The 26553-nt window shown below is 36.4% G+C and overlaps 1 protein-coding gene across 4 annotated transcripts in view; it reads right to left on the bottom strand.

Annotated features, from left to right (window-relative positions):
* Positions 1–21872, bottom strand: part of GTDC1 (glycosyltransferase like domain containing 1) — a 351898-nt gene extending 330026 nt beyond the window's left edge. For 2 of the 4 annotated variants that reach the window (XM_036746192.1, XM_036746191.1), the window contains exon 1: positions 21738–21872. The gene's annotated coding sequence lies outside the window, so the exon portion shown is untranslated. The remainder of the gene's footprint in view (positions 1–21737) is intronic. The other 2 variants (XM_036746194.1, XM_036746193.1) reach the window with 1 other exon arrangement.
* Positions 21873–26553: the final 4681 nt, after the last annotated feature.

The raw sequence follows: 26553 nt of genomic DNA, 5'->3' as shown, positions 1-26553 counted from the left end.
ATTTTAAATAAAATATTAGCAAAGAGATTACAGTAATTTGTCACCAGGATAATACACTATGACCAGGTGGAATTTCTACCAGGAATGCAAGGCTGGTTCAATATTAGGAAAACTGTAAGCATAACTGACCACAACAACAACAAAACCAACAGAAATCGTATGATTATAGATGCAGAAAAAGCTTTTGACAAAATACAACACCCATTTCTAAATATACTAAAGAAATAACTGGAAAAATAAAATGTTCTTCAGGAATTTGGAAATACAGGTCTGATGCACAGAAAAGAGGTAAAGACGTGAATTAAAGATTCAGGAGTCTGCTGATTAGAGGTAGAGAGAGATTGCAATCTGTGCTGGTAGGGAAGAATTTACACCAAAGAATCAGGGCTCTTTAGAGTCCTGAACAACACATACATGAAGTAAAGTTTTCTATGACGTGTATTCAGAAGAATGACAATGATACGTAATGGTTCTATATGGGGAGTGGGGGAGGGGGAGATGACACATGGTCATGAGATCACAAATTAAGAGCCAGAAGGGACCTCAGGGGCCATCTAGTCCACCCTCTTCTTTTACAAATAAGAAAGCTGAAGCTCCAGGAAGTTGTCATTTGCCCAAGTTAACATAACTAGTAAGCTATAGAGATGGGTTTTGAATCCACTTCCTCTGACTCCTGAGCCAATGTGCTTCCATTGTAACACACTGCTATCCTAAATTAGGTGGACTAATTGGGAGAAAACTTTTTTTATGGAAGTGAGAATACAGTCATTCTTTCTCAATGCAAGAATATAAAATTATTCAAAAAGCTTATTTTAGACCAATGAATAAGTACTATTCATAATAGATGTGCATCTTAAGGTGCCTATAAATATACCCAAGTTGCCATGATTCTATAAAAACTTTCACTTGCTTTGTTCATCCCTTTAGCCTACTATCTTTCCACTTTTTTTACTCAGTTCTTAGCACCATGCAATCTTGTTTCTGACAGCATCACTCAACTGACCAATGACCTCTTTAATGGGAGTGGAGGTGGTGTGTCGGGGAAGGAGAGTAATGATCTCAGTTCTCATCCTTCCTGACTTCTCTGCAGTAATCGACATTTGTGCCTAACTTCTCCTAAACCATCCCTCCTCTCCAGGTTTTCGTGATCCTGTTGTTTGACCATCCTACTGGTCCAGGTGTTTCTTTTTGGTCTCCTTTGCAGGATTAACATTCATTTTCTGACTTCTCACTAAGGATCTCCACTAAAGTTCTATCCTGGACCTTATCTTATTTTCGCCCTACATACTGCAAATTCATTATTTCATTAGCTATCTTGGGTTCAATGGTAATCGCTATGCACATAACTCCAAGATCTAAATATCTCAGTCCTAGTCTCTTTCTTGAATTCAAGTCATCACTAAAAACCTATTAGACATTTCCCATTCAACATCATGTAGAAAGCTTAAACTCAGCATGTCCAAAACAAAATTATCTTTACCCCCAAATATCCCCCTCTAACTACCTTTCCTATTTCTGTCAAGAATACTACTATATTTCTAGTTACCCACGTTTGAAATCTCTGAATCATCCCCAATTCTTCATTCTCCCACATCCCCCACATCCAACCAGTTGTCATGACTGACATTTTTCATACTCATATCCTTCTTTCCATTCAAAGCACAACTATCCTAATTCAGATCCTTATCACCTTTCACATACAGTAATAGCCTCCTAACTGGTCTCCCTGCCCCAAGATTCACACCATTCCAATTCATCCTCCATCTAGTTGCCCAAGTCATATTCCTAATGCACAGATCTATTTTCACTCCCCTACTCAAGAAACTCAGCAGTTCTCTATCATCTATAGGATAAATTATAAACACTTTTTAGCATTTGAAGACCTTCACAAACTGATTCCAGACTACTTTATAGACCTATTAAACATTACTCCCAGAACTTCGAGGAACTAACTGTTCCTCCTATACAAAATTCTATCTCCTGTTTCTTCACATTTGCATAGAACCCACGCCTGGAATATGGTCATCTTCGCCACCATCTTATGATCCTTTGCTGCTGTTATTCAGTAGTTTTTCAGTCATGTCCAATTCTTTGGGACCACATTTGGAGTTTTTTTGGCAAAGATACTGAAACATATTGCTGTTTCCTTCTCCGGCTCATTTTACACATGAGGAAACTGAGGCAAACAGGGTTAAGTGACAGGCCCAGGGTCACATAGCTAGTAAGTGTCTGAAGCCAGATTTGAACTTAGGAAGATGAGTCTTCCCGACTCCAAACCCAGTACTCTATCCTCTGCACCACCTAGCTGCCCCTTATGATCCCTACCTCCCTTCAAAGTTCAACTTCCATTCCGCCTCCTACATGGGTTCTTTCCCAACCTCCTCAGCTACTGGTGTCTCCCCAAAATTGTTTTCTATTTATCTCTTATATACATTGTATTTGCTTTTATGTATACATGTTGTTCACCCGATAGAACTTTAAGCTCCTCAAGGGCAGGGACTGTTTTGTTTTTGTACCCCTAGTGGACAGTACAGAACCCACCACATATGTAAGGAGCAAAGTAAACATTAGCTTGTCGATGGAGTCACTGACTCAATAATAACCAGGTCAAAATTTGTTAAGTTTTAACCACTCAAGAAATTATGAAAAATGGTGATGTTGCATCAAAAATAATCAAAATAGGTACTAATTTTTAGACAAATACATGATTTTTCAACTTGATATCGACATAAATGGGACAGAAAAGATGAAACTTCTTGAAGTTCAGACAAAGCATTACAAGTCCTGCATTATAACATACTATACTGTGCAAAACACCTTCCTCACAATAAAAAAATTTTGAGGTAGAGAGTAAAAGTATTGGTAACAGAGTTTTACAATGAGGAACTAACCCTCAGTGAAAGCCAAGCGACTGGGTCTCAACCACACAGCTAATAGGTTTTGTGGGTTGGAATCCAAACCCAACTCCAACTACTCTTTCCACCACACTAGAAGGTAATGAGGCAACACCAACTGCCTTAAATCCTCCAGTAATAATGGATGTCTATCTTCACTCTGCCATATTTGTTGACAACTAGATTGAAGAAAAAATGTTCTAGGTGCTTTCTAAATTCTGTTTCCATCAGAACCAGAAATGGGCATTGTATATGGCACTACCACCATCATGGTAATGGAGAGAAGGAGTTCTTCCAACTGGGATGTGTTCTTCTCTGTTCTTTTTACTCATATTTCCTCCTATCTAGTTGTCTAGTTCTCAGTTCAGTCCTCTCTCAGAAAAGAAAAATGGAAAACTGTTATTTAACACATAAGAAATGTTTCATTTTGTCACACGGTCAATCAAGGAGGGGGTAGTCATGTGGTGCAGTGGATAAGAGTGGTGGGCCTGAAGTCAGGAAGACTCAACTTCCTGAGTTCAAATCTGGCCTTAGACACTCAACTAGCTGTGTGACCCTGAGCAAGTCACTTAATTCTGTTTGCCTCGGTCTCCTCATCTGTAAAATGAGCTGGAGAAGGAAACAGCCATATATTTCAGTATCTTTGAGAAGAAATACCCCAAATGCAGTCACAATGAGCTGGACGTGAAGGGAAACAATAACAGTCAACAAGCATTTTTAAGCACTTATTATATGCCAGGTTCTACGGTAAGCACTAGGGATACAAAGACAGGCAGAAACAAACCCTGCTCTCAAGGGACTCACGTTCTAACAGGTTTAACAACTTGCAAACAACTATGTACGTGTAAGATATATACTGGGCAAAGAGAGGGAAGGCATTAGCATTAGAGCATGAAAGGATACTTAACAGGAGGTTGCTTTTTGTCGTTGTTCTTCCTTCATGCTTGAAGAAGACCGATGACATCAGGAAGGTGATGCCTTGACCTGCCAGAGAATTGGATTTAAGTGAGGCAGAGTCATCAGCCTCCTTCTCTCCTCCAGAGTCATCTGACTCCAGTGGCAAGATACAGAGAAGGACAACTGGAGATGGCCCCAGACGCAGTGGGAGGCAGGTGAGACTTAAAGGAAGCCAGGGAAGCCAGGGGGGGGGGGCACTAGGGAGGAGGAGGAGTATTGCAGGTGCAGGGGACAGCCAGTGAAAATACAGGTGATTTGTTACTGATTCTCTAATAATAACCAAGTTTGACTAAAATTTTGTGCTACCTTTGGTCTGGGGACAATGCTTAGGAGTGTAAGGTTTACTTAGATTTTTTTTTAAAGGCTTAGGCTCTTTAGCTACTATCATCTCCTTCCTTTTTTCCACTGCCAAGTTTCTTGAAAAAGCTGCCTAAACAAACACTACCTTTTCAATATGATTTGCTTCATGTCCTCGTTCTAGTACTGAACCTGCTCCCTCAATAATCACCCATGACTTCCAAATACTCAAATATTCCATATTCATTCTCCTTGTCTCATCCTCCTGTAGAATCTGGCACTGCTGACGACTTGCTTCTTCCTTCTGGATGCTCTTCTTGGCTTCGGAAATATGACTTCACTAATTTTTTTTTCCCAACATCTGTAACTCCTCTCTCTTTGTCTTCTCTTTTTTTCTCCCTGCACATTAAAGCTGATGTGAACCAAGGTTCTGCTCTTGGACTTCTTTCTTCTATTACACTCTTACTTGGCCATCCCATTAACTCCATACAAACTGAACACATGTCAGAAGCCTTGGGACTTGAGTTATGTGGTTCTCCATTGACTAGTCTGGTCAGATGACTGTGGACAAATCACTTAGTTTTTCTGAGCTTCAGTTTCTTCATGTGTAAAATCAGATCTATCTCACTGGACTTATAAGAGAAAAATGCTCTGTAAATTCTTAAGTATTATATAAATGTGAGACTATTATTGACAAAAAAATCAGCAACTCATGAATTTTTTTCTAGCAAATTCCAAATGTCAAACAAGCATTGTAGCTCTATCAGAGGTTTATTGTTTCAAAGGGCTGATTAAACTTGGCTCTCTGGAGGTAAAAGGTAAGACTTGTAAAATTCAAATGCAACTGTGTATACGTAAACTTTTTGGATTAATGATTATGAATGGCCAAAAAATAATCTACAATAAAATAGAATAATACATTATGTTGTTATTTTTTCTTCTCTTTAGCTATTAGTTGGACACATACATAGGTGATCATATGTAGTATCCAATCTATTTTCTCTTTATATCACTTTATTACAAGATAAAACCCTACAGGTTCCACAGCATGATGTTACAATTTGAAATCACTTTATTACTTGATAAAATGTGTTTCATTCTTCAAAAAGCATACATGAATCTAACATATACATAGCTACTCACAGCACATTCAGACAAGATACATTATTATTTCCCTTAATACCTCCATTCCAAGATTTACCAGTTCCTTGCATGATGCTGTTTTAAATAGACTAAAATTGATCAGGCTAATGAGCAATCAGGAAACTACCTTAGGATGTGTTGCGCAGATTTGAAATCTAAAATAGGAAAGGTTAACAGACCACAACTGCAAGACAACTAAATTTTGTAATTAAAATTTAAGGCTTTCAGATTTCCAAAGTATTAGATTAGTCAATTATTATAGTGAAAGCTAACTCCCAATTCTGCCATAAAGCTACTGTCTACAATTCATTTTAAGGGCAAGGAGTTGGGATGTTCTTCAAAGGAGAGTAGTAAAAAGTGTAAGACTTTGACCTAGCAATAGTACTACTTCCGTTTCTGAGGATCATTAGGGAAAAAGGAAAAGAATCTCTATGTTGTAAAAATGTTGATAGTAACTCTCTTTGTGGTGGCAAAGAATTGGAAACTGCAGGAATGCCCATCATTCGAGGAATGCCTGAACAAGTTGTATAGTATATGACTGTGATAGAATACTACTGTGCTATAAGAAGTGAAGAACTCAGTGATTTTTAGAAAAACGTAGAAGGGCTTGCACAAAATAATGAAGAGTGAAATGAGCAAAACCAAAAACACCGTATACAGTAACAGCAATATTGTTTTAAGAACAACTTTGAGCAAGTAAGTTATGTTGAATATTATAAATACCCAAATTAACTATAAAGGACATATGAAGAAAGATGCTATCTGCATCCAGAGAAAGAACTGATAAATAGAAGTATGTATAGAATTGTGTGTGTGTGTGTGTGTGTGTGTGTGTGTGTGTGCGCGCACGCGCGCACCTATTTGGGTCTAATGATATCCATCATCTAAATTGGGGTGGGGGGGGAGAAAAAATGAAATTTACATGATAATTTTGTTGCATATTTGAATGGAATGGCAAGTGTGCATGGCAGATTTGCAGTTTCATGTACAATCATCTTTTTATTGTACTATGTCATGGAAATGTTTGTTTTATGCCATAAATTAAAAATAAAATTTTTGAAAAGTTCAAGGCTTTTCCACTGAAGTGCCAAAATCTAGGGAAAGCTAAAATGTGCAACATTTTATTCTCAAGAGCTCCAACACTTAGATCCGCAGCAGACACTGCAGCCAGCTTCTTGAGCATTTAATTCAGTGTCACCTATGGGTGCTATTGATTACTAAATTGTTGAATAAGATCACCAGTAAGATACTCCCAGAACTCAGCCGCTCCTCAACACAACCAAGCTTGGCACAGAGCCACTATACCAGGTAGGACAAACGCACATAAATGAGATACCCAAATACTGAACACACGGCGAAATGAAACAAACAACTACAGAAAGGCAAGAAAAATTATAAGTTTGACAACTTCAACAATAAAGCCCATTTATGCCATTCTGAGAAACAAAACCAACAGGCAAGATCTATCTAGTAAACAGAGATACCTTGGCTCCTTTCAGGAAGGATGATGTTTGGCTTATGTAACACAAAGGCAGAGTCACAATGAGGAGTCAGACTAAGAGGAGTCAGAAGCATAAGCCAAAGGAAAGTCTTCACATGGATAGGGAACATTTAAAAGACTGTTGACCTCGTGCCAGTGTTTTTATCTATGCATGGACAGGAACATCATCACTCTCAATCATAAAGGATGGAAAATAGAATTAATCATACTTCATTTGTTCAACAAACATTTATCGAGTGGCTGTTACATGGGAGACCCTATGCTATTGTATTCATTCCTAGTACATTTCCCTAAGATTGCTAATAGATATGGCTCTCAGACAAATTTTAAAGCATTAGATTTTCACAAGGAAAACTGTTTGGGGACAATTGCTATTGCACACTGGTTACAGAGATTCAGTAGTTTCAATTCTTCTCCACCACGTATGCAACATATACGCTTTCTGTCTTTTTTGTTCAGATATATTTGTGACCATTCCAAGGAAAATTACATATTCCATTAACATGTGAGTTCCTCTCAGTCACCCTTTCAATGTTTCAGGGTAATGATAGAGTATAGAATCTTGTTTCACAGGCTTGCCTTTTTTTTTTCTTTTGGTAGGGTTTCAACTGCAAATCTCCAGTGCCAAGAAGCAATGGGTAGTGTCTAATGCTCTTCTCCATCTACTAGTACCTCTTTAAAAAAAAAAAAACAAATAAACCAAGGTTAAAATAAATTAGACCAATTCTCACTTATTCTGACCATTTCCTTCTCCAGTCCTTCCCTCCTCCTCCTCCCAAATCCACTTTGACTACATTTGGGAAATGACACAGCACTCTCAATAGTACCAAACTGTTTGCCACTTCAAGAACATTTTTTTTTTTAACACAAATGTTCTCCCAGTGATGCTATATGGCTACAAACCCCAGAACACCATAACCTTTGCTGAAACAAAATTACAAATAAAGCCAAGGGCAATTGAAAGATTCATGCTACAGAAGGTAAGGAGGCAGCAGCATGTTACCAATGACAGTTTACATGTAAGAGACATACAGGAAATTCCTAAAGTCATATAGGATCACAAAAGGAAGTGAGTTGGTCATGTACGAAGAATGGAAGATGATAGATGGACAACTTGAATGGTATGTTGGTATGCCGGAAACAGTGAAAGAATAAAAAGAATCTATCGTTTATTGGCGAGATACTTTATGAAGATTAATGGGAAAATATGAGAAAGACTTGTACATAATGAGGTACAGACAGACTGTGGACCACCTTGGTAGAATGAGTACACACAAAGATGAAATTGTAAATTCTTTGAAGTATTAAAATAAGAGGGAGCGATAAGCCTCATCTTAACATGTGAAGATACCAAAGTCACCTTTTAACTCCCATAAAATTTAGTAAAATAAAAAAAAAAATATCACCCATCCTGAACACTAGGAATAGCAAATAAGGTTAAGGTTAGCCATCATGCTTTCCTCAATTCCTCACGAAGCTTAGATACCAGAGTATGACACAAAAATCATTGAATTTAGAGTCAAGTACCGACTCTTACTACATATGGGAACTTGGGAAAATCAAATCACCTCTTTAAGACACAGTTTCCTCTTCTATAAAATGAGAGGGTTGAACTAAATGACCTCTTATGTCCCATCCAAGTGAAATCTGTGATAACTCAGAGGTCAAGGCTGCTTCTGAGGTCAAAATGAATAAAGAATATACATAACATATTACATCTACCTGCTGAAGGCAGCAAGGGAACAAATAAGATATTTATGGCCAGAAAACACAAATCTTATCAACTTATGAAACGACACTCAGGAGCCATTATTAGTAAAGTGATGCCCACCTAAAAGCTTTCAAGTGGTGACTGTGCTACCTTCTTTGTAACATTTGCTGAAATCCTTTCTGATCTTACCTTCTTTAAAATCAGCATTTCTAAGGTCCTTAAATAATACGAGGCCCTTTTTCTCTAGCTCACTTTTATTTGGTTATCTTTTTAGGTGCACTAAAGATTGAGTTTACAATAAACTGAACAGACAGCATACAAAAGGCTTTTAGAACTATACCATATGGTCTAGGGAAAGGAACAATCTGGACTATCCCCATTTCAATCTGCAGGCTTGTCCACCTCTATAACACATTATAGTGCTGTAATAAAATATTAAGATAGAAATGCAAAAGTGAAAATAATCTATCTTTAGCATTACCAGGCAACTGTACTTCCTAAAATTTACTGATAAATTTAATAAGTCTATACTTTAATTTATATTCTGGGATTTTTGGTATGCAGCACCAGACACAGGAACTTGGGCCCCTATTCATTGGAAACAATATTTCAGCAGGAATATGTGTGGGTATTCAACTTATGCTTCAGAATTTTTTTTTTAAAAAACAGTTTTACATGGGGCATATTGGCAGGGGTTTATGTAACAGATGACACATTCTTGGAAATCAAATAAAAGCAATAGGGAAATACCCATTGTTGCCTAGTGAAGGCCTAATCACATGGACACAGCTGGAACCAATGTAGATCATTCATTAATAAAATTGTATTGTAGTACCCAGTTTTTGATGCATTTCAACTGCTGTGATAGCCAAACCATTAATTTATTTGTACTAGCTATATATTAATGGATTGTTTTTAATAGGAAATATGAGAAGATTCAAAGCAGGCAAGAAAAATCTTCCAGCATCAAATGAAAATAACTCAAAATGCTAGATGTCATTTTACCTTAAAATCTACTTAGATCATCAGCAGCTTAAGATATGCAGTGTAAACCTGAAAGAGAGAATTCATATGGTGCTATGGCTAAAAAGTGAGCAATGTGAAAAGCCATAGAAAATATCTGAAATACATGGGAATGTGTATGTAGTCTGCAGAAGAAAATGACGAGGTATGACAAGAAATCAGAAAAGTTTTCCAAAATTTTCAAAATTCCTAAAGTTGAATTAACATGAGCCCTTTCACCTAACACTCTCTTCTGAATTTTGACACTAAACTCTTTATCCCGTGCTTAAGAGAAGATGCCTTGCATTTCTGACAGGGTAAATTTAGTAACCATTAATGATCACAGCATCCTACTGCCAACAATTTGATATAAGCCTAAGATATTCTAACCACCTACTCAGGAGCTATGCTCTGGAATATGGAGCCATATTTAAATTAAAATAAAGGTAAAATATATTATGTCTAATTATTACTTTACTGTATTCATTTTGGTGATCTCTTCCATTGCCTTTATTATTCCCATACCTGGCCTGAAAGAACATATTTAATACATCACAGTTCCTTGAAAAAAACTTAATTATCATACTAAAAACACAAAGTGCCATAGCTAAATTTTCTTTCAAAAATGAAATTCCTAAATCAGCTATAATATACTGAAAATTTCTCTTCCACCTCTATAGTATTTTGTAGAAGCAGATGTAACATTCCAGTTACTAAAAGCATATCGCTTTTGGTTTCCATTCACTTATGGTAATAGCAACAATACACTTGACAAGCTGTGTTGCTTGTATTTTGACCCTAGAAGGCATATTTTACTTAATACAGAAAGTTTGCCAGGACTTAAGCTAAAACAATACATTTCAATGACAGTAAGAAAAAAAAAAGGCACCAGTGAAGGAGAAGAAAAAGTCCTTAGTATTTAATGGGCATAGAGCGTGCACGCACGCGCGCGCACACACACACACACACAAACACAGCACCTTAGGTACATCTGTTTGCTGTGTGTTTTCTCTCTGGTATTTTCAGAGCAAACTATTAAAGGACCTTGGCACCTTGACAGCGTGTGAGGAAAGTTGACAGCCTTAGGCTGTCCTGGACCCAGTAAATAAACAGTTTCTTTAACATTCCTTATTGTCATATTTCAAAGCCCCAAAATGTTAATTCAGGGACTACATTAATATAACTTAAGATGCTCTCACTCAGCTTCATTTCAACAGCCTTACATTATTATTACCAGCTCCAGAAGTTGCATCCTTCTTAGAGAACATTTACAAGGGCTTAAATGAGAGAAATCCACTTACATGCAAGGCTTTTTGTTTTTGTTTTTAAAGACACTAATAGAGGTGACATGGGGACAGGGGGAAGGAGAACCCTAGTATTTATTTAACGTGTTTTGAGCATACAAAGCAACTTGACTATTTCTGTTTGTTTTCTTAAAATAATGAGCCAATATGTTGTTGAACCTGTCTTTAAAATGAGAGAAAATAACAGGTGAGTTTATTTAATACGGACTACTGATTTTATCTGTATTTTAAAAAATCTATTTGATGGTTTGAAAGACTTTACTGAATTAAAAATAAATCTAGGAGGAAAAAAAGGTGTCGTTAGGCTAGACACATTCATCTTAATGTATCTATGGTAGATATATTTCTCAGAATATATGGCATGTAAAAATGTTTCACATTAATAATTCTAACACGAACCACTGTTTACTTTCTTTTCAGTCACATTTGTTACACTGTTACAAAAATACATGAGTATTTCCTACTAAAGTAATTTTCATTATTGCCAAAAACCATTGACAATTTTAAAAATAAAACTCAGTCAAAACAATATCAATCCTTCATTTCTAAAAAAGATTTTAGTCTCCATATTTAGGTATTAACTAGGAAAAGGCTGATTTTAAAATATATCACTCAAAAAGCACCATTCGTGAGGAAATAATTTTTGCTTAATAAAACAAAACACATTTGTATTTTGATTAACATTCTGAGGAATTTCATAGAACGCTTGCTTGTACTGACAATGTAGTCTGTGTTCTCTAAACCATCTCCACTCTCACATTTTCATATCCCTTCAGAGTCTAAAGGATAGAATTAATTGTAGCTGGTTATTAAGGAGACTTGGTGACTTAAGCATTTACTATATTTTAGCTGTTATTTGAATTATAAGGAAAAATACATTTTAAAAGGCATATTCCTTGACTTAACCAGAGATTACCTGCTTATCCACTAGATACTTATCTCCTGACCTGAATATAATTCAGTCTGTAGGAAGGCTGTGTTAACTCTGGATTATAATTTAGAAAATCCTTTAAAATGATTTCTTTTGGCCCCTTTGACAGAATTCTTCACATAAAGTTATACCCTTCATACAAATAACACTCAAAATTTTCAGTTCAAATGATGAGATGTGAGGTAGACAAGATGCCTACCAATCAAAATGTCTGTCATGGAACTATTATCATCAAAGTCAACAATACTCAGAGAGAATGTTCAAAGAAATTCCAGGCAAAGCATTGGCAGGGAAGGAGCTTTGTAAGAGAGCTCTTAACTCTGAATAAGCTGGAAAAGGCAGAATTTAGCACAATCTTCTGCAAGAAACAATGTAAAGGCAATTTGCCATTTACTAAATGTGGAAGTTGTGTAGAGAATGATGTTTCTATTTAAGAAAATACTTTATTTGACGGTTGTGGTCTGAGTGAAGAAAGAAAGGGAGACGAGAAGGAACAGAATTGGTAGAAGTAGGCGAGACTGAGGCTGCTAGCCGTTAGAGATGCTGTGAGGGTAGACCCCTCTGCCTAGGAAAACTGTTGCCAGAACTGGGCTGCACAAAACATTTTGGCTGCCAGCCTATAGCAGCACCAGGCTGTTTTTGATTTTTGTGCTAGACTCCCTCAATTGAGACAGTGTGGGATTGTCACTTTGATGCACATAAAGAACAAAGAATAATGTAATACGGGGGGTAGGGTGGATTTCCCCCCTCCCCACTTTAAAGCCAGGTTAGCATTTTGTTTTCTGTGACAGGTCTTGAAAGGCCCAAGAAATACAAGTTATTCTGAAGAATACATCCATTTCCTGAAGAAATTAATGCAAGTAAAAATTTCTCTTTTTTAAAATCATTAGTGAAACGAATGTTTAAAAAAAAGATCAGTCATAAAATCAACACACATCATTCAGCTACCTATCCCCAGCAACATTTATAATCACATCATGTCATTTTAAATCAGAGAACACAGAGAAAGATGGACACAAAAATATAGCCCCAAAATAAAAGAAGAGGGGAATATCATCAGGGAAGAGTCATTAGGATGAAATTCAGTGACAGCTATGTCAGTAATATTTCTGTCTCTCATTCCCAAAAATTAAATATGTGATTATAAGAGATGATATTAGAAGGTACACATTTTAGGCCCTTCACAAGGAAAACAGAACACTGATAAAAAGGCAAAACTGTTGAAAGGAATAAACCACAAATTATCTAGAAAGTTGCCACAGACATAAACAGGAAAACCAAGTCCTCTCTCCTATTCAATTTTATAGCAAAAATAAGTGAATGTAACAAAAATAAGAGAACCAGGTTTGTGCTGTTGGAGGCTTCAACTAAATAAACTAACTTGTCTCTGGTGGCAAAGAAATGCCAACATGCCATTAGCTCCTGGTAGGTGTAGCCTTTCTCTCTATAATACACAAGACAGGTGTGGGTATAGGTCCATTTTCTACAAACCAAATGAAAAGAAAGCAAGCCTAGGTCTCCCGCTGGCATATTTTACACTAAGCTCAGCACCATCCAGAAGCAGTATGTTTCTCACTGCCAATCAGAGAAAAGTTGTGAAACTAATAAAGCCATGATGAATACCACCAAAGGCCTACTCATCCCTTCCTCCTGCATCTCCACTGAATGAGCTGTTAAAAGGAGACCAACGGCTGTTACAGAAATAGCAAAAAAACTAAAGAACTTGCATCAGATGTTACACATGGAGGCACGGAGCATTTACCACCTGAGCCCATCTAATTTCCGACGAAATGATCTCCTACCCAGCTTACATGGTTACAGAATCTGATAGCAAGGCATGATCAGAGTGGGAAGGGGAAGGGCAGCGGAGGGGGGGGGGGGGGGGCTGGGTAGGAAGAAACACTGTTAGGAACAAAGTGAGAATAGTCTCTAAAGTTTAAACAAGAAACATACTTCTCTTACTATTCGAATTAGTGCCAGGGCATGACACTTCAGGATGACAGAAGCTGTGGGAGAGGTTTCAGGGAAGAGGGTTTACTTTGTGTGGCAAGGAAAGTCCACCATACAATTAAAGAATGTACTATTTTGTTCCACACTGTTCTCCTCTTACATTTTCCTTTCTTTTCATCTAGGAAATGCTGCTGATGCTATTACAGCTCATGGCATTGATAGTTCTAGGCAGGGTATTCATTTATTGCCAAAGTGGTTGGGAGAATGATGTCTGGCTGGCTTTAGTTCAATAAGGAGTATGAGGCAAAATCAGGAGTAGAAAAAAGAATAAAAGGTATACAAGCAGGGTAATATCCATTTTTGCTGCTTACTTCTAGATGCTGATAAAATACAGGGGATTCAGAGCAAAGCAGGCTGAAATAACTCAATTACAAAGAAGATTATAAAGCAGTTAAATGTGCATAACTTGGCTGATAAGTAAGGAACAACATAAGAACTGACCACAATTCTTCAAAAGATATGTATATGGAGATAGGTGAGAAGAAGGGAATATTTATCTGATAGAGAACTGAAAATACATCACAGTAATTTTTTTTAAAACAAAATGGGGGGGGAGTGGGAGAGATATGGCTATGAACGTGAGAGAAAAACAATTTTAAAATTGACAGAGGTCTGTTTTCTCTTCTTTGGTTCATGTCTCACCTAACTCAAACAGGAGCAAACAGCTCTATAATGGAGGAACAATCACTGAACTGGTGTGTGCTAGAGTACAGAATTACCTAATTCAATCATAAGCATTTATTAAGAACCTAACATATGCAGTTCTAAGTCCCGAAAGGAATATAAAAGTAAATAAGACATTGTCTGAGCCCAAAAAGGAGGAGAGTATCAAATCTAGCACAAAAGCTTACTAAAAATAATGATAAGCATTATTACACTTACCTGATAATAAGGGATACTATCCATTATCTATATACTATGGGCCCATAGGAATACATAGGGCGTGGACTGAGTTTTCCATCATGTCCCACCGTGAAAGAGAAAAGAAGTCTAGAGAGTTAGGAGAAGGACCCAAAGACGAATAAGGAAGGGAAAGAGGCTGGTCTAGGAACATTCCTTAAAATGGAGGTTCCAGAAGGAATTGACCGATCAGAGGAAAGGACCAGAGAGTAAAGTGATCATCGGTGGTGAGAAGGCAGTTGGATCACATTAGAGAAAAATGTCAAGAGAGTCAAGATCAGAGCCCAGAGAGGAATGAAAGAGTAAACACAGCTGGCTTGACCACCTTCCTAAAAATGAATGACTAGATGATCTTTTGGGGGGGAGGAGGGGACAGGGATCCAGACCTATGATTTTATTGGTGTAGGAAATTCCCGATGAGAAAACTACCACTTCCAAAGCAGATTAGCAACTATTCTATAATTTAAAGTTACAGCATCTTGGAGGATCCCTGAGGCACTGAAGATAAGTAACTTTCCCAAGGTCACAAAGCTCCTGTGTCTAAGGCAGGAAGTGAACCCACATCTTCCGGACTCCCCTCTATCTGCTACACTGGGCTGTCTCTCAGCTTCCAGATACACATCTTAAACAGAGAGCAGACCATCTCACACCCTACTCCAAATGATCCTTTCTAGCTCTAAATTCTGACACTATAATTGAGCAAGGTAGAATTTTTCAGTTTTTTTCCTTAATTGTGCTCTTTCCAGTCGTCTTCTTCTCAGTCCTTAGAAGTTGCCTAGATTAGCAAAATGACTCCTTATTACCAAGATGAAAAACAAGATGCTCAGTTTGGCATTCAAACCCTTCTACAATCTAGGTACCACTTGCCTTTCCTTTCTTATTTCAAATGACTCCCCTCCACACACCCTCATTTCAAATCAAACAGGTCTGCTCACTGTTCCCTGTACACAGAACCACCTCTCTGCCTTTACAGAAGCTCCCCCTCCTTACCTCTGCCTCTTGGAATCCCTAGCTTCCTTTAAAGCTCAGCTCAAGCGCCATTCCTACATTCGACCTTTGGATTCTCCCACCTCCCTTAGTTTTATTAGCACACTCTCCCTTTTAAAATTACTCTGTAGTTCCTTACTGGTGTACAAGCTGTCTCTCACCAGGTAAAATGCCAACTCTTGGGGTGGGAACAGTTTCATTTCTGGTTTTATGCCCCCCGGTGCCTAATAGTACCTTCCACATTGTAGTAGTTTAATAAATGATTATTTTAGTTCAAATCCAACTGAACTACAATACAATAATTTCACAAACTCTCTAGCTGTTAGTCAACAAACATTTATTAAGCACCTAGCTTGTGCCAGGCTAGGTGATAAATGCTGGGGATACAAAGAAAGGTAAGAGACAGTCCCTGCTCTCAAGGAGTTCACAGTCTAATGGGGGTAGACAACATACAAAATAACTGTACAAAGAAGGTACATTCAGAATAAATAGGAAATAATCAATGAAAAGAGGGTACTAAGAGGTGATAGGAAAGGCTTCCTGTGGAGGGTAAAATTTTAGTTGGGACCTGAAGGAAGCCAGGGAGTACAAGGGGCAGAAATGAGAGGAAGCATTTCAGACAAAAGGGGCAGCCAGTAAAAATGCCTGGAGTTGGGAGATGGAATTTCTTGTTTGAGGAACATCAAGGAGGCCATTGTCACTGGATTGAAAGGTAGGGACCTGGGGGAGAAAAGTGTTATAAGGCATTAGAAGACTGGTAAGGTTGAGGGGAGGGAAAGGTCATGAAGGGCTTTGAACGCCAAACAGAGGATTCATATTTGATCCTGGAGGCTAGAGAGAGTAAGTGGCGTTTACTGAGTGGGGCATGACTTTATTGTTGTTCAGTCATTTCAGTCATGACTGACTCTATTTGGGTTTTTCCTGGCTAAGATAATAGAGTGGTTTGCCATATCTCCAGCTCATTTTACAGATGAGGAAACTGAGGCAAACAGGGTTAAGTGACTTGCCCAGGGTCATACAGCTAGTAAGTATCCGAGGCTAGATTTGAACTCAAGAAGATGAGTCTTACTAACTTCAGGCCTGGCACTCTATCCACTGTGCTACCTAGATACACTCCCTACTTGGAGGTACACTATAAAATGCTATCTTGAGCCTTCTCTCAGGGATATTAGTGATCTCATCAGCTCCAAAGGGTTGAGTCTTTCTGACTCTAGGCCTGATGCTTTATCCACTGTGCCACCTAACTGCCCAGGGGCATGATACAGACTTCACATATGACATGATTAGATGGTCCACGATCTTTTAAAAGTTCTATTAAGGTATTTCTTTCTTACCGTATCAATAATAATTGGTTTCTAATCTACCAGAAAGATATCCTTCACTGAGCACACATGACATTAACATCAGTCATTTAAAGTAATTTGTTGTCAATATCACTTATCACTGTTTAGAACAGAATATTTAATTTAACTTTGAAAATAATATTTTTCATATTAAAATGTTAAGGGGGATGCCATCTAATTTTAGTTTCATGCAACAAATTGTTGTTGTTCAGTCCTTTTTCAGTAGTATCCAACTCTTTATGACCTCATGTTTAGGGTTTTCTTGACTAAGATACTAGAGTGGTTTGCCATTTCTCCGGCTCATTTTACAGCTGAGGAAACTGAGGCAAACAGGGTTAAGTGACCTGCACAGTGTCACGCAGCTGGTAAATGTCTGAGGCTGGATTTGAACTCAGGTCTTCTCAACTCCAGGACCAATGCTCTATCCACTGCAACACCTAAACGTCCTATGCAACAGTAGTAATTGTTAATCATAATGCTCCTATTTCACTTATCTAACCTAGCCTATGCTTATTAATAGATCTGAAAGACAACCAAATAAATAAGCTTCTCCAAAGGTCTGGACTCTTATTAAAACACTAATTTTAATATACAATATTCATTTATCCAGGTTTTCAGGTTCTATCCTTATATTTATCATCAGTTTCTCAGAAAACAACCCATATTTGAGGATCGGCTGTATTCCTGATACTAGATCATAAATTGCACGAGGGAATGGGTCCAATCTTACCTGTTTTGAGGCTTCCACTGTATCTAGAATAGTGCTTATAACATGATAGACAACTAACAAATGTTTAATGACTTTGATCAAAGTGACAAAGCGTAGGACCTAAGCCATTTTTCCAGTCACTTGTGAAGAAGCCACAACCATGTTACGATTTGATTTTATGTTATCACCTTCAGAAAGGGTTAATATGAAAAATGTCCTACTGAATAGCAGTTCTTCATACTACATTACTCAATGTCCTTTATACAAGGGAACCACATAATGATCCTTGCCTGAGTTTAGTTTGAGAAAAACGTTTTTGTACCGATAAACAGTATGTGTTTTCTTATGTTAAGAGGGAAAACCATAACCCTTAAATGTGTTTGCTTTTTGGCTTAACTATAAGGAAAATTTAAATTATATTTATTTACTTTTAATATTTAAATTTAAATATATAAATATAATATATAATAAATATATAAATATAATATATAATAAATATATAAATATAATATATAAATAATTTAAACATAAATTATATTTATTTTTATTGCTCATTCCTCATACCTCAAGGAATCTGTTCCTTCCACTGTCTCCCTGAAATGACTAGTATTGCTTTCTAATCTGGAAGCCATCTCAAATCATTTCAGAGGTACAGAATACTTCTCAATAATATAACAATTGTCGAATTAAAAAAATAAAGTGTACATTCTCAAGGATCTTGTATTCTAGTAGAAATAAAGTATATGCCATTAACTTGTCAACTATGTCTCTTCCCCTTTTGTTATATGCTAGGGATTATGGCTTATTCCTCCTAGAATTACTGTGGGGACAGCTTAGGTATAGCTTGAAGGGAGTCTTTGGGGGAGAGGAGAGGAAGAATTGATGCATAATTTTGAATGACGACAGAACCAAATGTAGATTACAAGGTTGTTCCACATATACACAATAGCATAAAGTTCAGATCTGATCGCAAAATAATCAAAGTGATCAAAGAAATCTGAACTGGCACAAGCTCTCTGCAAGAATTCATCATTCAATGAACATTATCTGCTCTTCAGGCCATCTCTACCTCACTCCAAACCACATTACGCCAGCAGCCCCTTTTACCTGAGCATCCCCTTCTTAACACTTTTTTTTCTCCCAACCCTACCTAACTTCCAACGATTATTTGTAGGGAATGTATTAAGAAACCCATTCTCCCTTCTATTGCACACCCAATTAACTCACTTATTCCTGTTCCTGGAAAAACATTTGGCTAGTTCCCTCCACTCACACCACATTTTGAAACATTTGGTCATTTCCAGGACCCAATTCCACCCTGCCAGACAAAGTAGCCTCCATGACAGATATTGCTTCACATCCAACTAGGGATGGCCAACTGAGAGGAGTATCTCATTCACATGATTGTCTTTTAATCTTTAGCTTCTTTTAGGTTTCAATTTCTTTTAAGCGAGAAAATATCATTAAATTAGAGTGATGATCTCTTATGTTTACCTTGACTGTGAAGGTGACATGTTAATTTACATTAGGCACGCTTAAAAATTTTGGGTGGGATCAAATTGCTAAAGGCTACCCCATGGACATCTGAACAATAGGTGACTGGTTGTCTTGCTCCCTTTTCCCCATACACAGAAGGATACTGACATTATAACGTGCTGCGTTAGATAAAGAACTTAACTTGCAAATATAACATATTAGTTTGGATTTTATTACTGAAATATGTATAATAATTAAGAGACCTAAAAAAAAAAATCAGGAACTAAAGCAAGAGGAAAACTGAAGAAATGCTAGAAATGTGATAGAATTTTTAGTGATATAAAGTATAAGGTGAAACCGTCACTGATGATGATCATTAAATTACAATTACCATGTATTTACTTATCTCTGTGCATGTTGTATACCCCAGTAGAACATAGGTTCCTTGAGAGTAGGAAGTATTTCATTTTTGTTAATATTTCCCTTTATATATGTTAAGAGGATATAACAGCTCTTAATGTCTGTTTTTTAATTGAATGCAAGGGAATGGAGTGGCGGGGATTAAATCTATAGACAATGACTAAAAAGCAGTCACAAAAATGTTACTTAGTAAAGTAGGATTCATTTTTAGGAGTCTATTCCTTATTTTCTATTCAAAAAGGATCTACAACTGAATCTATCAAATGCACCTGCTACCCTCAGCCTACAAAACTAACAGAAAGAGAAATCTGATAAAAATATGCTCCACTCCCACAAACATTATGCCCAAGATTCAAGTGTTCTAGTGGGCATAAACCTAACATAAATACATTAAAAAAACACAACGTTCAAAGTATGAGCTCAAATCCTGGGCACTGCTAATAATTCCTGCAGGAAAGAACAAATGAAAAACACACAGAGGACTCTTTAAGCTTCAGAGTATTTTATCTTATTCGTTAACTAAACATAAGAGAAAGTATAAAAAAGAGCCTTTTTTTTTTAAAAGGAAGATATTGAATTAGAGAAACACAATAAAAGCCATAGGAAAAAAATGCAAAGGTATAATTTGATAGGGGGACAAGGTATGTTGGGCCCCTATTAATTCATCAGAAAATAAAAAAAAAAAGACAGAAACCTCAAAGAATAAAGAGAAAGGGGATGAAATATTCCATTTCATACATATATCAGAAGCTGCTAAGTGTCCTACAAGTACTACATTAGGTCACCAGGGTCTGCTGGCCATCGATTATACCAACCTCTACCTTCATGTTGGTAACCGTGCAAATGAATTAATGATTCTACAAGGAACTGAAATAAACATATAAAACACAGTTATTACCCAAAAGATAAATATAACTTAGCATCTCAGAATACAATCCACAGGGTCATCTAGTCCAACAACCTCACATTACAACTAAGTCTACTGAGGCCTGGAGAGGATGAGTGGTTTATCCAAGGACATACCAAGGGGTAGGTAGGATTTAAACCTAAGCCCTCAGACCCACAGACTCTAGATCCAATAGTCTTTGCATAGCACTACACTGAATCCTTGATCAAAAGATATGAATAAACAGTTTTTGAAACAGGAAATACAAACTATTGATAAGCATATGAATAACAATGGTCCAAATTATAAGTAATAATGAAAATGCAAATTAAAACAACCCTTCGAATGGACAAAGTTGGTAAATATGGAAACAGGCAATGGTGAAGGAGCTGAAGAAAGACAGGAGTCCTAAGAGGCTATCAGTGAAGCTATAAATTGGCCAAACTGTCCCAGAAAACTATTTAGAATTATACAGGAAAAGTTACTTAACTACTTGTTAAGTAATTCTCTAACTACAAAATCCCATTATTGGTCTTTCATGCCAAAGAGGACAATGATAAAATGCCTCATAGCAGCAGCAGTAGCATCACAGCTAGCATTTATAGCCAGGCACTGTGTTAAGTGCTTTACAAATATTATCTCATTTGATCTTTACAACAACCTTGGGAGGTAGGTGTTATCATCATCTCAAGATAAGAAATTGAGGCAGACAGAGGGCCAAGTCACAGGGCTTATATCTCTGCTTGGATTTCCTATAGCAAAGAGAACAAACACATCCATGTATGTGGAAATCAACTTTTCACATGGCAGCTTTGGGAAAACTCCATTCCTTAGTTTGTGTTTGTCCTGGCCTTCCTGATACGTGGTCTCTGTTGTAGAAAAGTATTTAAAGCTTTATTTCATATAAACAAAAGTAACTTCCAAACACATAGAGAGCTTGAGTGTATCTAGTATTTTAAAAAACTGAACCAATTGTGCGACTGTGTTTTATATAACGCAAATACAGTTAATTGAAAAAAAAAACACCCATTTCATATGAGGATCAGTTGAAAGAACTGATTTTTGAAGGCAGTTGAAGGCAGATTTTGAAACTGAAAAAGAAAGAATTCAGGTGGTATATGATAACTGGAAGAGGATTAACCGTCGAACTGTCCCAAAGGGCAGAACCAGGAGTAATGGGTGGAAGCTGCAGAAAGACAAATTTAGGTTTGATGTAAAGACAAATTTCTTAATAATTAGAACAGTCCAAAAAGTAAAGTGGGCTACCTTGGGAGGTGGTAGGCTTCCTTCCTCGGAGAGTGTCAGGCAGAAGATGGATGATATGTTACAGTGACGATTTTTTTCAGGTGTGGGCTGGACTAGATGGCTGCTGATCCCTTCCAACTCTGAAATTCTGTGATTCTGTAAATATCACAAAAAAATTTTCATTGATTATATGTCAACAGAAAGGAAATAACTAGTTATTAATGTGGGAGTCATTTCTAAACTACCTCTGTATAATCAAAAGCCTTGATTCGGAGCAAATGCAAAAATCTATGAGAAGAAGAAAGAATAAAAATGAGAGGGTATGGTATAAATTTGGGCCAACTCCAACGCGACCTATTTAAACAAACTATAAATATCTGAAAATGGAAAAATGAATAAAGGAATAGATATCAACACAAAGTATAACCATATCCTAAGGTATTTTAACCAATTATGTTTCAATTAACTGACTGCTTCCTTGATGAAACAAATTACCACAACAAGGAGAACAAAAGAAACTAGGTGCCCTCAGCAAACACTTGATCTTATTATCAGGGATAAAGCTGTAATAGCCAAAAGAACAACCATTTAGAATATTAACTCATTTGTAAAATCTTGTAAAGGAGAATGGTTGAAGATTATGATCAATATACATCAAAAAATAGCAAAATGCAGGGGAGAATCATCCTCAAAGAATTTAAGGTAGAAACTGGATGGACAAAGAGATGAAATGGAAATTATCTTGAAAGATTTCAATAACAAACTCTTTCCTCCATCAATGGCAGTGGAGCTACTATCAAAAAAAATCATGAATAAGAGAATATCAGTAACTATGGACCAATGTATCTACTTCGCAAACCTATCCCTTCATCATGGGCATTCTTGTTGAAGGTATGAGAAAGAAATAAGCAGACTTCTACAGATGATATTCCACAGAAGACCACATCACACAAGTGACTAAAAGGTTTAGGGAATACAAGATCACATTGTGGTTACCAGTGTCTGAATATAAAACAAAAACATAAATCCATTTGACTGGGAGCTCCTCTATTAGATTGTGAGCTACTTGAGAGCAGAGAACATATCTTGCATTTCTATATCCACCGCTTACTTAGCACAGCGCAGGGAACATAGCAAGTGCTTAATAAATGCCAACTGACTAATTTAGGAGATCAAAACACTGACACGAAAGCTTCAACAAGGTATCTCCCATTTGTCAAAAATCAAACAAGTTTCATTGAAAAATGTATCAGAGATAACTCTGACAACAGAATCAAGTGATGCACAAAACCAGAAAATGTGTTTACACCACCATCATGGAAGACGTTTAACACAGAGTAAAAATGGAAGAGAAATTCTTGACAGTTTACCTTAAAGTACCCCAAATGTTCTTGTTTACAGATGACATCAAGATGCTGAACCCTGCAGGGATACCTAAGTAAGATTTAGAATCACTCAAAAAAGTTTAACCTAATTACCTCCATGAGAAAAAAAATCATAAATAAAAATAAATGGATAAAGAATACCTATAGTCCCAGCTATGCTATGTAGGGTGTGTGTGTGTGTGTGTGTTTGTGTGTGTGTGTGTGTGTGATGTATGAACAATTAGCTGGACAAAGAAAGATAACAGACTAGTTTACCTCTGGAGAATGGCAGAATGCTTTAAATGACCCCAAGTTTCTCCAAGAAATAGAGATCCATCTTTTAGCAACAATATTCTTCTGGCGATGCTGTATATCTCTAAGTTAAGAATACTATTTGAAGGTTGCAAATCAACCAAAGAACAATAGAAAGGTTCATGGTATGAATGTGTGTTAACAAAGAATTAGGCAAGTGAAAAAATGTAATGAATATCACCAAAGAAATACACATGGCCAGAAAAAGAGGTAAGTGAGTCATGTATTTTTAAAAATTTATAAAAGACAGGATGATTACTCCATTGGTATCTATGTAATGACAAGAGACATAGAAAAAGATACCAGCACATATGGAAGGGAGAAGTGAATAAACATCTATTAAGCATCTACTACATGTCAGGCACTTTACTAAGAAGCATCTTTATCTCATTTGATGTTCACAACAACCCTGCAAGGCTGGTGCTATCATCAGTCCCATTTTATATGAGGAAACTGAGGTGGACAGAAGTTAAGTGACTTGCCCTGAGTCACACAGCTAACAAGCATCCGAGGCCAAATTTGAATTCAGGTTTTCCTAACTCCAGGCCAGCACCCTATCCACTTCAACACACAGGACAGACACTCCTATGGAAGATTTACAGGAAACCATGGATAAGCATCATATGGTGTGGAATGTGGATCAGTCACAATATGTATTATTGAAAGGACTCACATTACTGAGATCACAGATTCATTTACATATATTATTTACATATATATTATATCATATTGGATATACAGTAAGTATATTACAAAGTATATAAAATCACATTTGTGATATCTGACATGAAAGGTAATAAAAACTTGCTTAGCATATATGAAATCTAGAATGAGGTTTGAACTTAAAATCTATACCTCACACTGCTCATTAAATTTATGTTACAGATTTTTGCTATATTGATAATGGTAAAGTATTTTATAAGAATTATTTTTTTAAATCACAAATGAATGGATGAACATATAGGTACATTAATGTGTGTATATATATACATATACATGTATATACACATATATGTGTATATATATATATATATATAATTTATAGGCTAGAATTTATGAATTGTTTTAGCCAATAGACTTGGTGGTAAAATCTTCAAAAATTGTCTACTGGTAATTTCTCCCAGTACTGGAAAACTATAGAGTAGAAGTGTGTGGACATAAGATCCACATAAGGGGGTCAGGAGATTGAAGTATTTTTAACCAAATATTGAGGCAGAAGAGAGGGAAATTAATACCAACCAATAATATGGTAAGTTAACATTATTCTAACCTAAGTCACACCAGATTATTCAGAAGCCCAACCCTCATCCCATGTTCTAGAGCTCAAACTTGCACTTTGGTATATTTAAGAATGTCCTGAGTATTAGATGCTTGTACTAAAGGGGGGAAAGGGAGAAGAATCACAAATAGCCACTGAGCCAGCTAATTCTTCAATTTATCAACATATAAATGTGCTCCACTATAGGAAAAGAATCACAGCATCATAGATATAGAGCCGGAAGGGATCTCAGATAATATAGTCTAGAAGTTCTTAAACTCCTCTATGTCAAAGACCCCTTTGGCACTGTCCTATGGACTCCTCAGAATAATGTTTTTAAATGCATAAAGTAAAATACATAGGATTATAAAGGGAATTAACTATTGAGATATACTTATTGCATTTTTTTAAAAATCCAAATTAATAGACCCCTTAATTTATAAATGAAAAAACTAAACATTGAGAGGTTATGAGATTTGTCCAATATCACAGGAAGAGTAAGTGGTAGACCTACGATCGGAAACTAGGTTCTTCCACTCCAAATACAGCCTTCTTTCTATTGTTTCACAGCGCTTATAATTCTTTGTGCAAAAACTTGAAAAAAAAATAAAAGAATACATGGCAAAAAGTCACAAAATCAAAAAATAGGCAGTAATTAAAAATAGGCACAAAACTCCCCTACAACAAGATATTCCCACCACAGACACCAATCTAATTAGATTATCTTCATTAATACTTATAAACCTTAATATATCAATAGTTATCCCCAAACTGCCATAAACTACACTGCATTCTTTCCAGCCTCAATTCTCAAGTCATATCAAGCAGCATCAGTACACTTTAACTTTTCATAAAGCTTTTGCAAGAAATGACTTATTTTCATGAATTACTTTATGATGCCATTATTCATTGTCATCATTTTAAATTCTGCCATATTTTTAGCAAAATGAAACAAAGAGATGAGCCTGCCTGACAGGTACAGTTGGCTTTTCCCAGGCTCTCACAGCTCTACTTTTCATCTTCTAAGACACAATTCATGTGATGCTTTAACAACTATTTATTTCACACCAAACCAGATATCTCCCTAAAGCCTACCAATCTAGCCTCCAGGCACATTTCTTAAATAAAAGCAGAGGATCTTTGTATACCTAAAATTTGCATAGTAAAGGAACAAATCAACTATCACAGAGACTGGTAGTATATAGCAGTTGCTAACCTCTTAATAGAACTGAAAAATTCATTTGGGTTTCCTTTTTGTTTAAAAAAAAATAAGAATAGCTATGAGGATAAATTATATTAAATTTCTACATCTGTAAAAAGGTACATTTGGTCACCTAGCAAAATTAAGAGTTGTTCCTGTTAATAAGGTAAGGGCTTTAAGTTAGGTGAATTGCAAAACTATTAGTAAAAGTACGTTAGAAGTTTAATAGGACTCAGCAGGACAGAAAAGAATTAGTTGTCTGTTTTATATCAGAATTGGGTGATAGGCAATGATGACCTGACTCATTTGCATGAAAATCTACAATTTCCCTGCTTAAGGGTTAATGAAAATATGTGTTATTTTACCATCTCTTATCCAGTAAATGATTTCATACACTATCTTATATATATAAATATATTTACCAAATTAAATCACATTACAGCAGAAGAAATTGTCTGCTGATTACAATTCATTTACTACATTTCTACTATTATATTCTTCGCTGTAAGGCTATGATTGTCTCTTTTAACCAATAACCGAGTGTGCTAAAACAAATATGCAGGGTCTCCAACAGCAAGCAACTCTGTGAAAAGAATTAACTCATATTTAGCACTACATATATTGCTGAAGATTTAAACAATTATTTAGAGCCTCTCTTTTGGTTTATTTTTTAAGCTTTCAGCAAATATAAAATTACATTTT

Source organism: Trichosurus vulpecula, chromosome 2, assembly GCF_011100635.1.
Source record: "Trichosurus vulpecula isolate mTriVul1 chromosome 2, mTriVul1.pri, whole genome shotgun sequence".
Classification (NCBI taxonomy): Eukaryota; Metazoa; Chordata; class Mammalia; order Diprotodontia; family Phalangeridae; genus Trichosurus; species Trichosurus vulpecula.
The sequence above is the reverse complement of the archived record's forward strand: the minus strand, read 5'-3'. Positions and strand labels throughout refer to the sequence as shown.